Source organism: Lactuca virosa, chromosome 9 (assembly GCF_052849685.1).
Source record: "Lactuca virosa cultivar CGN04683 chromosome 9, Lactuca_virosa_CGN04683_v6, whole genome shotgun sequence".
Lineage (NCBI taxonomy): Eukaryota > Viridiplantae > Streptophyta > Magnoliopsida > Asterales > Asteraceae > Lactuca > Lactuca virosa.
In genome coordinates, this window is record NC_136434.1 from 81,864,553 (window position 1) to 81,878,134 (window position 13,582).

Genomic DNA, 13,582 nt, shown 5'->3' on the forward strand with positions numbered 1-13,582 from the left:
AACATGAATATGATGAAATGCAAGAAAAAGGAAGAATAATTATGCTAAATAGATGCATGAAATGGGACTAAAAGGTGTGCACAAAGGTGCACAAATTGCACCTAACAAAATCAAAATCTTTGTGTGCTGCATAGGCCAAAAATATTCGAGCAGCCTCGAGTCTTGCGACAGGGGCAAAGGTTTCCTCATAATTGATACCTTCTTGTAGCGAATAGCCTTTAACTACAAGCCTATCCTTATTTCGAACAATATTACCATCTTTGTCTGTTTTATTTTTGAAAATCCATTTTAACCCAACAATTGAAACATCTTTTGGTTTACGAATTAATCTCCAAACCTTGTTTCTTTCGAATTCAGACAATTCAGATTGCATTGCAACAACCCAAACTGAGTGTTCCATTGCAGCCTTCACTGATTTTGGTTCAATTTTCAAAATAAAGACATTAAACATGCAAAACTCCTGATGAGCATTAAGTACCTCATTCTTTGCACGAAGTTGAGCTCTTGTCAACACACCGTCTTGTGGATTTCCAAGCACTTGTTCTTTTAGATGATTTCTTGTCCATTTCTCCAATGGTGGATATGCTGGATCAAAATCCAATGGTGCATCTTCGAACATTTCTTCATTCTCTGAACCTGCAACAGAATTAGTACCATTTAAATCATGAAAGGTTTCATATTGTTCATTATTCGACACATTTAGCTCCCCCTCAACAATTTCATTTTCTGGTTGCTCCCCCTCAGCATCATCATTCATTCTCCTATTCTCCCCCTCGAAAGAATGCTCCCCCTCAACATGAGAGTTCGAATCCAAGTGCTCCCCCTCCACATGATCATTTGGAATACTTTCGCTATTTCCAGGAGAAAGTGACGTTGAGTTTTCATCAACAGCATCTTGAATAAGTGTCGAATAATCAAAATGCTTGGATGATTCCAGAATTTGATTATCTGGGGCATTGACTTCAGCATCAGCAGCCCTATCTGGAACACCAAATATTAAATCATAATCAAAATCAGATGAATTAATACTGTCAGATTCATCTTTTAAGTCATTCAGTATTGGTTTTTGTTTGAAACACTTGTCAACTTGTTTGATATAATAATCATCGAAAGTAAGATTGAATGTTTCTTCAATTTTCCTTGTTCGTCTATTCAACACTCGATATGCAACCGAATTATGGGAATAACCCAAGAAAATTCCTTCGTCAGATGTGGACTGAAATTTCGAAAGATTATCCTTGAGATTCATGATAAAACACATGCAACCAAAAACATGAAAGAATTTGACATTAGGTTTTCGGTTATTGATAATCTCATATGGAGTAATGTTGAATCTTCGATGAATAAACGATCTATTTTGAGTAAAGCATGCAGTAGAGACTGGTTCAGCCCAAAGATATTGAGGAAGATTCGCATATGTCAGCATTTTTCTTGCAGCCTCACAAAGAGAACGATTTCTCCTTTCAACCACCCCATTCTGCTGAGGTGTATAAGGTGAAGAAAAATTATGTGAAATTCCTTGTTCTTCTAAATACGAATCAAGAACATTGTTCTTAAATTCAGCACCATTGTCACTTTTGATTTTTCGAAATTTCTTCTTCAAACTTGTTTCCATATTCTTGATAAAATCAATCATTATTTGAGCTACTTCTGATTTTAACCTGAGAAAATAAACCCAAGTAAATCGAGAAAAATCATCAACAATGACTAAAATGTACCGTTTCTTGTTGAGAGTTTCAACAGTTGATGGTCCACAAAGATCAATATGAACAAGTTCCAATGGTTCGATAATTTTTGAATCAATGACAATTGGATGTCCCTGTCGATGCTGTTTCCCTTGTTCGCAAGCTGCACACAAAGTATCATTATCAAATTTTAACACATGTAAGCCTCAAACAAGATCATTTACCATCAATTTATTGAGATTTCAAAAGTTAAAGTGAGAAAGACGTCGATGCCAAAGCCAACTAACATCAGATGAAGCTTTCGAAAGTAAATATACAGAGGGAACTCCAATAATTGGCTTTAAGTCGAGAGTGAACATATCTCCCTTTCTTTTGGATTTGAGCAAGACTTCATTTGTATTGACATTCGAAATAATGCTTCCTTCTTCATTAAACACCACTTGAATTCCAGTGCCCACAACAAGTTGTGAAACACTTATCAAATTATGTTGAAGTCCTCCGACATAAGCAACACGATTTACATTAAATTTCCCATTTGTGACTTTACCATATCCCTTGACTTGACACTTTTGATTCTTACCAAACTTCACAACACCATCATTTTCCAAACTCCAATAATCACGCAAATTCTCTTTCCTTCCAGTCATGTGACGCGAGCAACCACTATCGATATACCATTTTTCATCATATTGATCGTCACATAAAACCTGCAATCAGTTGAAAAATTTAGGTACCCAAGGTTATTTGGGTCCTTTGTGACTACTTTGGAACACATTATGAAATGAATAACCTAAAATCCAATTACGAACTTTAGTTTTGACACTATCAATTAAGTCCACTTCATCTGGTAAAGGCTCAGAAATATAACTTTTCGAAAGTTTAGGACTTTCACTGACTTTCGCCTTTTTCTTCTCAGATTGTGTTTCTGTTGCTTTTTCTTTCGAAACAGGGTGCCATGCCTTGACTGAAGATGTCGAGTCTTTCGATGATGAACTGACATTCGACATTTTATTCAAATACTTTTCATAAGCATTTTTAATTTGTTGTTGAGAGTATTTTCCTATTTGGTACGACTTCCCTTTGCCATCAAGCCAATGATCGATATTGTGCACATTTGATCTGCCCTTGACATACGAAACTTTGAAAGCTTGTTTTGCTGGTGGATTAGGAAATTTTGGTTTTTGTGGTGTGAACCTGACATTTCGTTGGGAATGAACTTGAGCAAACTTTTGATTTTCAACTTTTGACTCAGACCTTTGTTGAGCAAAATTTTGATGTTAAAAAGATGATGAATTGGTTTTTGATGAGAATGATTTGGAAAAATCATTATTGGAAAACCTTGTTTGATTGTTGGTTTTAGACTTCTTCAAAAATGACGAATTTGAAAATTTCTTTTCATGAAATGTTTGACTATGATTTCGTGACAAAAACTTTGTTTCTTGATTTTTGTTTTTCGAAAAGTCATTATGTGATGTTGATTGAGACAAATGCTTTTTAGACAGCGAGATTTTTCTTTATGTGTGAACTTGATGAAGACATTGTCTTAACCTTTTCAAACATTTTCTTTTCAATTGTTTTCTTTGTCAAATCGTTTTGTTTCTTTCGAGACTCAACAATTTGCCAAAAGATTTTCTTTCGTGCTTGTCTCTTTGAAATTCCATTTTCTTTCGAAAAATTGTCAATTTGATCTTTGAATTCTTTTGAATTTATTTTCACTCTTTGTGATTCAACTTCCACTTCAGGTTCAACTTCTTTTGAAATTTTAGAATTTTCAACCCAAGTTCGTTGAGGTTTTTGTCTTTGAAAAGAATATGAATTCTGTGTTAGATTATTTTCAACAGTGCTTTGATTATAGAAAAAACCTTCTTTCGAAGTTTGCTTATTATCTTCTTCTACCAATTTGCTAAATTCAGGCTTGATGTTATCAACATTTCCAGTAGTGACAAATACTTGATTTGGAAAGATGACATCATCAGAACACTTGAAATTTAGATAAACAACTGTATTTCTTTCGAGATTATGAGCACCCTTTTCTTTGAACACTTTGTCGAATTTTTCTGTTTCACCATACACTTGATCGACAACAACTCTTGGAATTTCATTTTCTTTCGAATCATCAGTTTTTGAGGTTGTATTTTTCGAAATTTCTTCATAGTCCTTCTCATCATCACTACTGTCAGTGTCGCTTTCTCTAACACTCACATTATCAAAATCACAATCTTTCGAAGTGGAGGCGTGATCAGTATCAGTCTTAACAAACGAATCATTACATTTTTCTTTTCCTTTACTCAAAGATGTGACATTAATGACAGACAACTAAGAACAATCGACATCTTCAATTTCACTAATTTCGCTAAAATTATCAGAATTATCCTCAATATCAGCAAAATTAGTTTGATTGTCAGATTTCGAATTCTCAGTTCTTTTCAAAATTTTAAATTGTTCGTTTTTGGTTAAGGTGTCATTCATAATGTCAACTAATTCATCAGAATTCAAACATTCATCAATTTTCACAATTCCATATTTATATCTATTATCTGAAACTTTGTCAAAATCGGAAATATTCTTCTCACAATCATAAGAAGTCTCATCTACTTTCTCTCTTTCGAAAGCTAAAAATGGTAGAAGCTTCCTATGTTGTTCTTTACTAATTTCACACGAATGATGTAATTCAGTTAATTTTCCATAGAGTCTCTTAGCAGAATTACAATATATGTTTCTCTGTTTCAACAAGATTTTATTATCAGTGCTAAGATTATCTCTATCTATAATAATATTTGTTATCTGCAACTCTAAACAATCTTAGTCTTCTTTGTTTCCAAGATTCTTTGAGTTTCTAGTAACTGAGTACTAGCTTTCTTAGCTTCATTGATAGCAGAAATAACAAGAGTATTCACATAAGTAACAGAAGCATCAAAATCAGTTAATACAAAATCATATGCAGATGAAGGAATGTTAAAAGATTGAAGTAGAGAACGTACCTTTGCAGTCATTGGTGCATTATCTCCAGACTTCGAAACAAAGCATTTGCCTGTCACATTTTCTTCTTCGACATCCTCATACCTTGTATACATGGCCCCATGGGTCGGATTCCTCATTTCTTTGTCATCAGACCCCGATGACCATAACTGATACTTTCCCTCATCTTCATCTTCTCCTCTAGCCACAAGTGAAAGATTTTTCGACTTTTTCTTAACTTCCTCCAGCTTTTCAGAGTAATAAGCCTCATCCTTCACTTTATTCTTCTTTTCTTCTTTCTTTCTCAGCATACAGTCAATAGCCATATGGTTTGCTCCATGATAATAATGACAATCTATACATGAATCACCCTTCGGCTTCTTCTCTTGTTTCGAATCCTCAGCCTTTACCTCTTTCTTCTCATACCTCTTCTCATCACTAACTTTCCCAGAAAAACTTCCCTTTGTTTCACCAGACTTCATCTTCGTATTAAATGGCTTCTTGTAGAACTTATTCACCTTGTTGTTGGAGTAAAATGCAACAGCTTCATCATCTGAGTTGACAATAAGACCTTCATTCTCAGCAACTTCCTTCTCACTTTCACTACCACTGACCTTCGAAACTAGAGCTAAAGGACCACCCAGACTGATCCTTGACTCTTCTGCCATTTCATTCACTTCAATTTGATGAGTTTTTAGCTGATTGTAAACATCATTCAAGCTAGAAAAATCGAAGCCATGTTGTGTCTTAATCATCAAACTAACACTCCTCCATTCTTTGCGAAGTCCCATAACAAAAGTAATGTTGTACTCCATGTTATTCCTTTTGATTCCATACATTGTGCATTTGTAGATAAGCTCGTCCAGACGATCGTAATACATTTCAATCGTTTCTCCATCTTTCTGCTTGAATTCTCTTAATTTAATCAAACATTGTTTGACAGAGCTGATTTTGGTCTTCTCACTCCCCCGGTACTTTTCCTTCAACGTATTCCAGAGCACTTTTGAAGTTTTGCAAGTGCGAACATGATTATACACCATAGGAGGGTGAGCACCGCGAAGCTCTCTCATGCATCTCTTCTCATAATTCTTCAACCTATCATTTTGTTCAGTTACACTTGGAGTTGATGAAGAAGTATCCAAGCTTTCAACAGAAGAAGGTGGAATTACATCATTAGTAATGCATTTCCATAGCTCTTCATCTATGCCATTCAAGTAATCCTCCATCCGATCAGCCCACTGATCGTAATACTCTGGAATCAGCATTGGAATCTTCATAGACGATCCAAGGAGATGAGAATACGATGTCATCGTGTTCATGTTAAAATTCGCCATGGATGATTTTCAGTATCAATGGTGCGGAAATTTTTGAATCCAAGATAAGACTCAAAATACGATTGATACATAATGAAAATCAGATCGTTGCAGTATGATTCCTGCTCTGATACCAATTGTAGTTGCGATTTAATTGAGTATGATCATAATCAGAGTAAACAAAGTAGTATAAACAACGAGAGTAAATAAGATCTGGCTTATAGCTCAATTATACTTTCGTGTACAGAGAGAATCTAGACAGAATGTCTTCGCTAAAAGTTCTATCTAACTCTGAGTATAACTCCTATTTATAGGAGAATAAGAAAGTATATAAAAAATACTAAGGGATAAACATCAAGACTTCAAAACTAATATGCCTTAGTAAATAGATAAAATGACTTTCGAAACTGACTCAAATAACTTCGACACATTACAACATATTTGACCCTAACAAGTGCGCCACGCAAGAGGTTACTCAGTAACCTCTATACATTACCTTCCTTGAAGCCCAAAATTTTGAGCTTTAAATATGGGCTGATACATTTTCACCCTACTTTCAGAGCCCTTGAACATGAAGGCCCACATAAATTTATCAAGGAATTTCATGTGGTCTGTTCTAGAATGAAGCCATACGCCATCACTAAGGACCAGATAAAATCGAGGACATTCCCTTTTTCCGTTCAAGATTCAGCTAAAGAGTGGCTTTACGATCTCCCATCCATCTCCATAACCATGTGGAACGTGCTTGCAAATCTATTTTTAGATAAATATTTTCCAGAAGTGCGAGTTTTGGACATTCCCATAGAACTCCTTGGTATCAAACAAGAAAAATGAGAAGCTCTAGACACATACTAGGAGGATTTAAAAAGACACTCGGTCGATAACCGTCACATGGAATCAACGATTACCAGCTTTATCAGTGATTTTGTAAAGGCATGACACGCATGAAGTGAAGACTGGTAAATAATTCAAGTGGCAGATTGTTAGGCGACATGACACCAACCAAGATCCAAGAGTTTACCGAGTAACTAACCATCGAGTCGAGAAAATCTGGTAATGAAGAAGAGTGGTATCCTTACCAGCTGCGGGGAGTTAAGAAGTAAATTCTCCTCACTTTGAAGCTCAGATTTATGAACTGAAAAAAGTTGTTTTATGTGACATCCCCATTTTCACAGCCAGAAAAGACCGATTTGTTTATGCTTTATTTTAAAATCAGAGTATCCTTTTTAAGAAATATGTTGCGGAATTTGTTCCCAAAAATATGAAAAAGAATTTATCAAAGCATTTCCGAAGAAATGTATTTTCAGTATATTAAAAACCTCGGGATGTCATTGTCAATACAGATCAAAATCATAAACAGAAACAACATAGGCCTTACAACATCTATTATTCTAGTGGCCTATAATCCGTTGATCTCTCATCAAATTATCACTCATGTGCTCTCTTGCCACTACCCATATACAAGAAACTGAGTGGGTCAGGCTTGGGAGCCTGGTGAGCACATAGGGTTTTCAACCCACATTAATTAAGTTTATTAATTTCATTAATCAATCAACCCGATTACCCGTTCCCATTATCCTCACTCTTTGTCCCTAAAACATCTAATTCAAGGGACCTACCCTAAGGATTTTCATCAGGATGACAACACTGCTTAGGAGATTCCTCAGCAATATAAGGCAACCATGAGGGGGTGGAGTACACCTTGTAAACACTTAGTTCAAAAACACATACAGGTTGCGAGCCTGCCAACGTTCCACTAGACTGTCTAGAATAGGCTGTGGTCATCATCTATACTCCGCTAAATGACTGGATCATCTTAAACATCGAGGCCTCTCATCAGTTTTATTTCCTCTTTCATCATCTATTTCATCTACCCATCTTTACCCATCATAATTATAGGTATAAAATACATATACAATTTAAATCAAATAAAACATGTATATTTTGTTCATCCAGCATAGATATCAAGAACATAGATAGTATGCACACATAGCACGTAATTTATATTAAATAAGTCATATCTATGTGTAAGATAAAAGTAACTATGCACTCACTTGTTAAAGTAATGATTCCAAACTCGGCAGCGCTTCGCTTCTAACAATTCTATTTTCCTTCGACGAAACCTAGTATCATTACCGCAAGATTTTAGTCTAATATTTATTGCAAGTAATTATTAGCTCTGCGAGCTATATTGTAGAGACAGGGGCCAGACATGAAACACGGGAGGGGCAGGACCATTTTGGCATTATAGCTGTCTGAAATCCAACAACCCTATGCAGCCCTTCAAACCAGATTCCCCGTACCACAAGTAGTTAAAAGATATTATAATAACACTTTATATTATATAATACTTAGCACATATATTTTTTATAGGTTCATAATAATGATATTAAACTTAAACATAAGCTATACTTAAAGTAGGGTAAGCATAACTTACTTATAAGAGGGTTTGGCTAGGAACCGGGCTCTGCGGGGGCAGAACTTCCGAGCCGAAAGCTCTTCTTCTCGGAGCCTTCTGGCGCTTCGGTACTCGCCTCTAGTACTTAGTAGTTACTAGGGATTGGGAGTGGTTAAGAGAGATGTTTGAGAGAGAAAGAAGGGTGAAGGTGTGAAGAAAAATGAGGAACCTCGCATCCTATTAATAGGTTGAGATCCTCGGTTACGCTGGGCTTACCCTTCGGAGTACACTGTGCGTACTCAATATGTTGCGTGTCCGAGGCTACGCTACGTGTACGAGGGTGCAGCTGTCGGCTTTGCATGCGAGACCGTGGAGAACAAGCAAGGGCAAGGATTTTTCCACGTCACCCTCCTCGCAACAGCATAGTCCCGACTTCTAAATTCCGTAACTTTCGCATACAAGCTCCGGTTTTGATGTTCTTTATATCCACGCGTAGGTGGAGACGTACTCTACAACTTTCTTTTAGACTTCGTCGGCTAATTTTGACTTTATTTTTAAAGTTATATTTTAACAGGCTTAGACAGGTAAAGTCCGTTAAAATTTTCATAACATTGTCATCCGACGTCCGTTTTCGTCTGTCTTTATATCATTGAGGTCCTATTAACGAGATCTTTGATTCTCGTTTAGATTGTGTCGGCTAAAAATCAGTCGATCTAAAATTCGAATTCTGGGTTGCATACTGCTATGCCAAATCTTAGAAAAATCACAACTTCCTCATACGAAGTCAGATTTGGACGTTCTTTTTATGCACACTCTTGGTTTAACGTATACTATGACTTTAATTTAGATCACTAAGGCTAAAATGTATTTTATCGCAAACTCACTTTTTACGATTCCCGGTGTCATGCCGGTTTTTTCGCAAAACTTCGACAGGTAATAACTTCTTCGTTATAACTCGAATTTCAGCATTCCTTATATCCCCGAAATCCTTGTTACGACTACTTCAACTTTCTTCAAAGATATTGGGTCTATCTATTATTTTATATTTGATGCTTATTTTTATTATTATTTTATTACGTCGTTAAAAATAAGTATAATGCATACAAAATCACATAAATCACATAATACTCAAGTAGTTCCTCTTTATTACTTTAAAATGGGTTACAATTGTCGACCCTAACTATTACATTGTTATGCTAATGCTTAGCCTAGAAACACGGGCGTTACATTTTACTACTGACAAAAGAAAAAGGAATCATGTTTGCAAAAAAACAGTGTGGAATCTGCCTGTAGATTGAACATCCAACTAATATGTGTCTACTACTACAAGACGATGTTGTTGCAGTAAAAGATGTCGGAGGCTATTAGCAGAATTTTCAGAATAATTTTCAGCAACGAAAGCAATATTAGAATCCGCCTGGATTCCAACAGCAATGAAATTTCCAACAATAGCCCAGTTTTCAGCAGGATCAGAGTTTTCAGAATCAGCAGGCGAATTTTCTGTAGCAGCAACAATCTGGCAGCTCTAGTGTAGCCTTGGAAGACAGCGTAAAAATCTTAGCCACCAGCACTCACGCGTTCTAGAAAAGAACCAGAGCAAGCATAAAAAATCTTGAACATCAAATGTCTTAGCTTGCTACTTTTATGAGTCGAATGGAGTCTCAAGGGAAACTACTTGCTCAGACAAAAGAAAATCCAGAGCACAATGTTAGAGCAATCTCCTTGAGAAGTGGTAAAAAATTACGAAGGCCCAAGCAAAATAGATGAAGAAACTGGATAAATGGTGAGTGAAGAAGAATCTAAATAGGTAGAAGAAAAAAAGAAACTCCAAGACAAGCAAAGCCGATTCTGAGGGAGTACAAGCTAGTGCCACCATTCTCATCATGACTGAAGAGCATGGAGTGCGAACGAGTGGACGAGGAGATTATGAACACCTTTTGAAAATCAACTGAAGAGCATCCCCATTCCTACCAGTTAAAAATATGGATGAGCAAAGTCAAGCCATTGACTTTAAAAAAGGGAGGCTTTCCGGGAGGTAACCTGATGCGTAGTTTACTTTTTTCGTTTTTAATAAGAGTCGATCGCAGCGCCAAGCAAGCTTGGGGAAAGTAGATGGTCTTATGAATTTTTGAAAATCATATTTTCCTCGGAACATTCCTCAAATAATTAGAATTTTTTGCAAACATATCAGGTATATTCTTTCCTAGCTAAACCTTTTTGCTTTTATATGTTTTATTGAGCTATGCATTTTTCTTTGAACATTGAGAACAATGCTTCACTTTAAGCTTTGGGAGAGGGGAGGGGGGTTAGTGAATAATTTGCATTTTTCTCCATTTTTTAGTTAAATTTTGCGTATTTCATTTCTACATTGCATAAAAATTTCAAAAAAGTCCAAAAATATTTTTATTTTTATTTTCTATTTTTCCACATTATATATTTAAAAAAACTAAAATGATTTTTTTTTAGTTTTAGTTTCTGCATAAAACAAAATAAAAGTAAAAAACAGTTACATGAGATGATGAGATTCTTTGCATTCGATAGCTCTGTAAAGATGAAAAACGAAAGTCCAAAAATGACAAGATCGATAGTGGTAAGTGTAGTAACAGTTTTCATAACTAGGGATTTGCAAGACATCGTAAGCTTCTACGCTAATTGTAAAAATAAAAAAATAGTATATCAAAACATTGCGTAAGCAAAAATAAAACAGTTTTTGAACTAATTTCTTGAAGCTTTCAATTGAGAACCTAGCTCGATAAGTCTTGACTCCATAGAACTCGGACCTATTTATTGACACACATTACCTACCACGTAACAAAGAGCTCTATTTTGTATTTACACAAAAAAAAATTAAGAAATGGACAAAACTATCATATTCGAGCTCATCGCGGGTACAAATTGCAAAATCTGGTACCCAAGCAAGTTTGAAGCACTTAAATGAAGAAATCTCAAGAAATATACAAAGGAGATTGAAGGACTTAAAGTTGAAGGCAAAAGATACTAAATTTCAACTTTCCTTCAAATCAAATGCCGCCTCCAAGTCAAATATGGAGCATGAGAAGAACTGTGTGATATTATATATGATGCTCTCAAAAAAGTGAAAGCATAGGAGTTTGGCTTCGGGTGGGCTGACTGCTTCGGCGAAAGCTGATTTGCCATGAACGAAATCTCTAAGGATGGGCCAGGTCTGGTTTTCATGGTAAAGTTGAAAAGAACTAAAATTCTTAAATATGTTATTTCTGTAAACAAGGTAAATTAAGGTATAAAATTTAAATAAAATTTATGGTTGGTTTATCAGTTTACACCATTGAGCATCTTTCTGACCTTGGAAATCTGGGATACATGGAAGGTATTGAAATTGTTGTCTATGTAGTGATTTTATTGGAGCTTCCTTGATGTGGAGTCATATCATGTGATAAAAAAAATAGTTTAGTGTTTTTTTAGCTTTCTTAATGTTATTTTATTCTAAGTTCCTTTTTAGGTCATCTACATCTTTCCATTCTGTTTATACTTTTTAATCTTTTTATTACTTGAGTGCAAATAAGGTTTAAGCTTGGGGAGATATGTTAGATGCCATTTTTATGCATCTTTTATATTAGTTTTATTAGTGTTTTGCATTATATTTTATGTTTTTTCATATGCATTAGTTCAAATAATGTTCAACTCATGTTTTTCATCTGAATTCTCGTATTGCTCATGTTTTTATGTCATATTTAGATATTTCGAGTGGAGCAGTATTTTAGGAACAGCTTGAATGCATTTTGGAGCTTGATGGAGCTAAATCGCCTAAGGACGTTGGAACTTGGGTTAGATTGCTGAAACTGAAGAGTTCGCATCTGAAATGCACGGTATCTGAATTACATGATCGTGTTTATGGACACGCGGTCGTGTTTTGATCGTGTTTTGTCTTTGCAACTTCTCCAAGCCAAAAATTGATTATCGGGACCTTGAAGCACTTACACGATTGTGTTTCTCAATAAAGCACAATCGTGTTTTTGAGTTTTTGACAGATATAGCAACATACTTCATTAAACGGGAATTTTAAGGATTTTGAGGCATAAACACGATCATGTTTCTTCCTAAACATGATTGTGTTTTTCTAAAATTTGTGTTTGATGTTGCTGGCTTGCGTATAAATACCCCTATCTCATCAGTTAAAACCCTAGACGTTCCCGGTCGACCAGACACGATTGTTGGCACGATTTTTCTCCGTTTTCATCGATTTCTAAAGATCTAAAGACTGTGGATCTACTCTTTCATTTAGTTTAGTAAGATTAGTCGCTTAATTTGCTTTTTATTGTTCTGAATCTGATTTTAGCCATGTCAGAACCCTAGATTTCAGTGATGCAAAGATTAGTACTTTTTTTGTTGTTAATCGTTAGACTTGGTTTTTATTTATGATTCTATCTAATTATTTCCGTTTTGCACTTAATGAATGTTTGATTTCAATTTTTTTAGCATGATCACCTAATTTAGTATTAGATCAATTATAGTTGATCAGTTGTTGAAATCTGTAATTGTTATGAGTGGCAACTCTAGTGTGGGGTTGGAAGACATCGTAAAAAGCTTAGCCACCAACACTCACGTGTTCCAAAATGAAACCATGCTAAGAATAAAAAATTTGGAACAACAAATCTCTCAGCTTGCCACTTATGTGAGTCGACGGGGGTCTTAAGGGAAACTACCTACTTAGACAGATGAAAACCCGAAGCATAATGTGAGCGCAATCTCCTTGAGAAGTGTTAAATTTTATGAGGGCCCAAGCAAAACAGATGAAGAAACTGAAAAAAAAAACGTGGGTGAAGAAGAAACTGAAGAAGTGGAAGAAAAAACAAACTCCAAGACAAGCAAAGTCGATTCTTAGAGATTACAAGCTAGTGCCACCATTCCCGTCAAGACTAAAGAGCACAAAACGCAGACCAGAGGACGAGGAAATTATGGACACCTTCCGAAAGGTGGAGGTAAATATCCCTTTACTAGATATTATTTAGCAAATACCTCGTTATGCAAAGTTTTTAAAATAATTTTGTGTCTCAAAGAAAAGGTTAAAAAGTAATGGAACCATAAAAGCTGTAAAAAATATTTTTGCTATTATAAAAAAATGTTTACCTGTAAAGTGCAATGATCCAAGAATTTTCTCGATTCCTTTTAAATTGGGAAGCCTAACTTTTCCAAAACTCATGCTTGACTTAGGTGTTTCAGTTAATGTCCTTCCATTATCTGTTATTGAA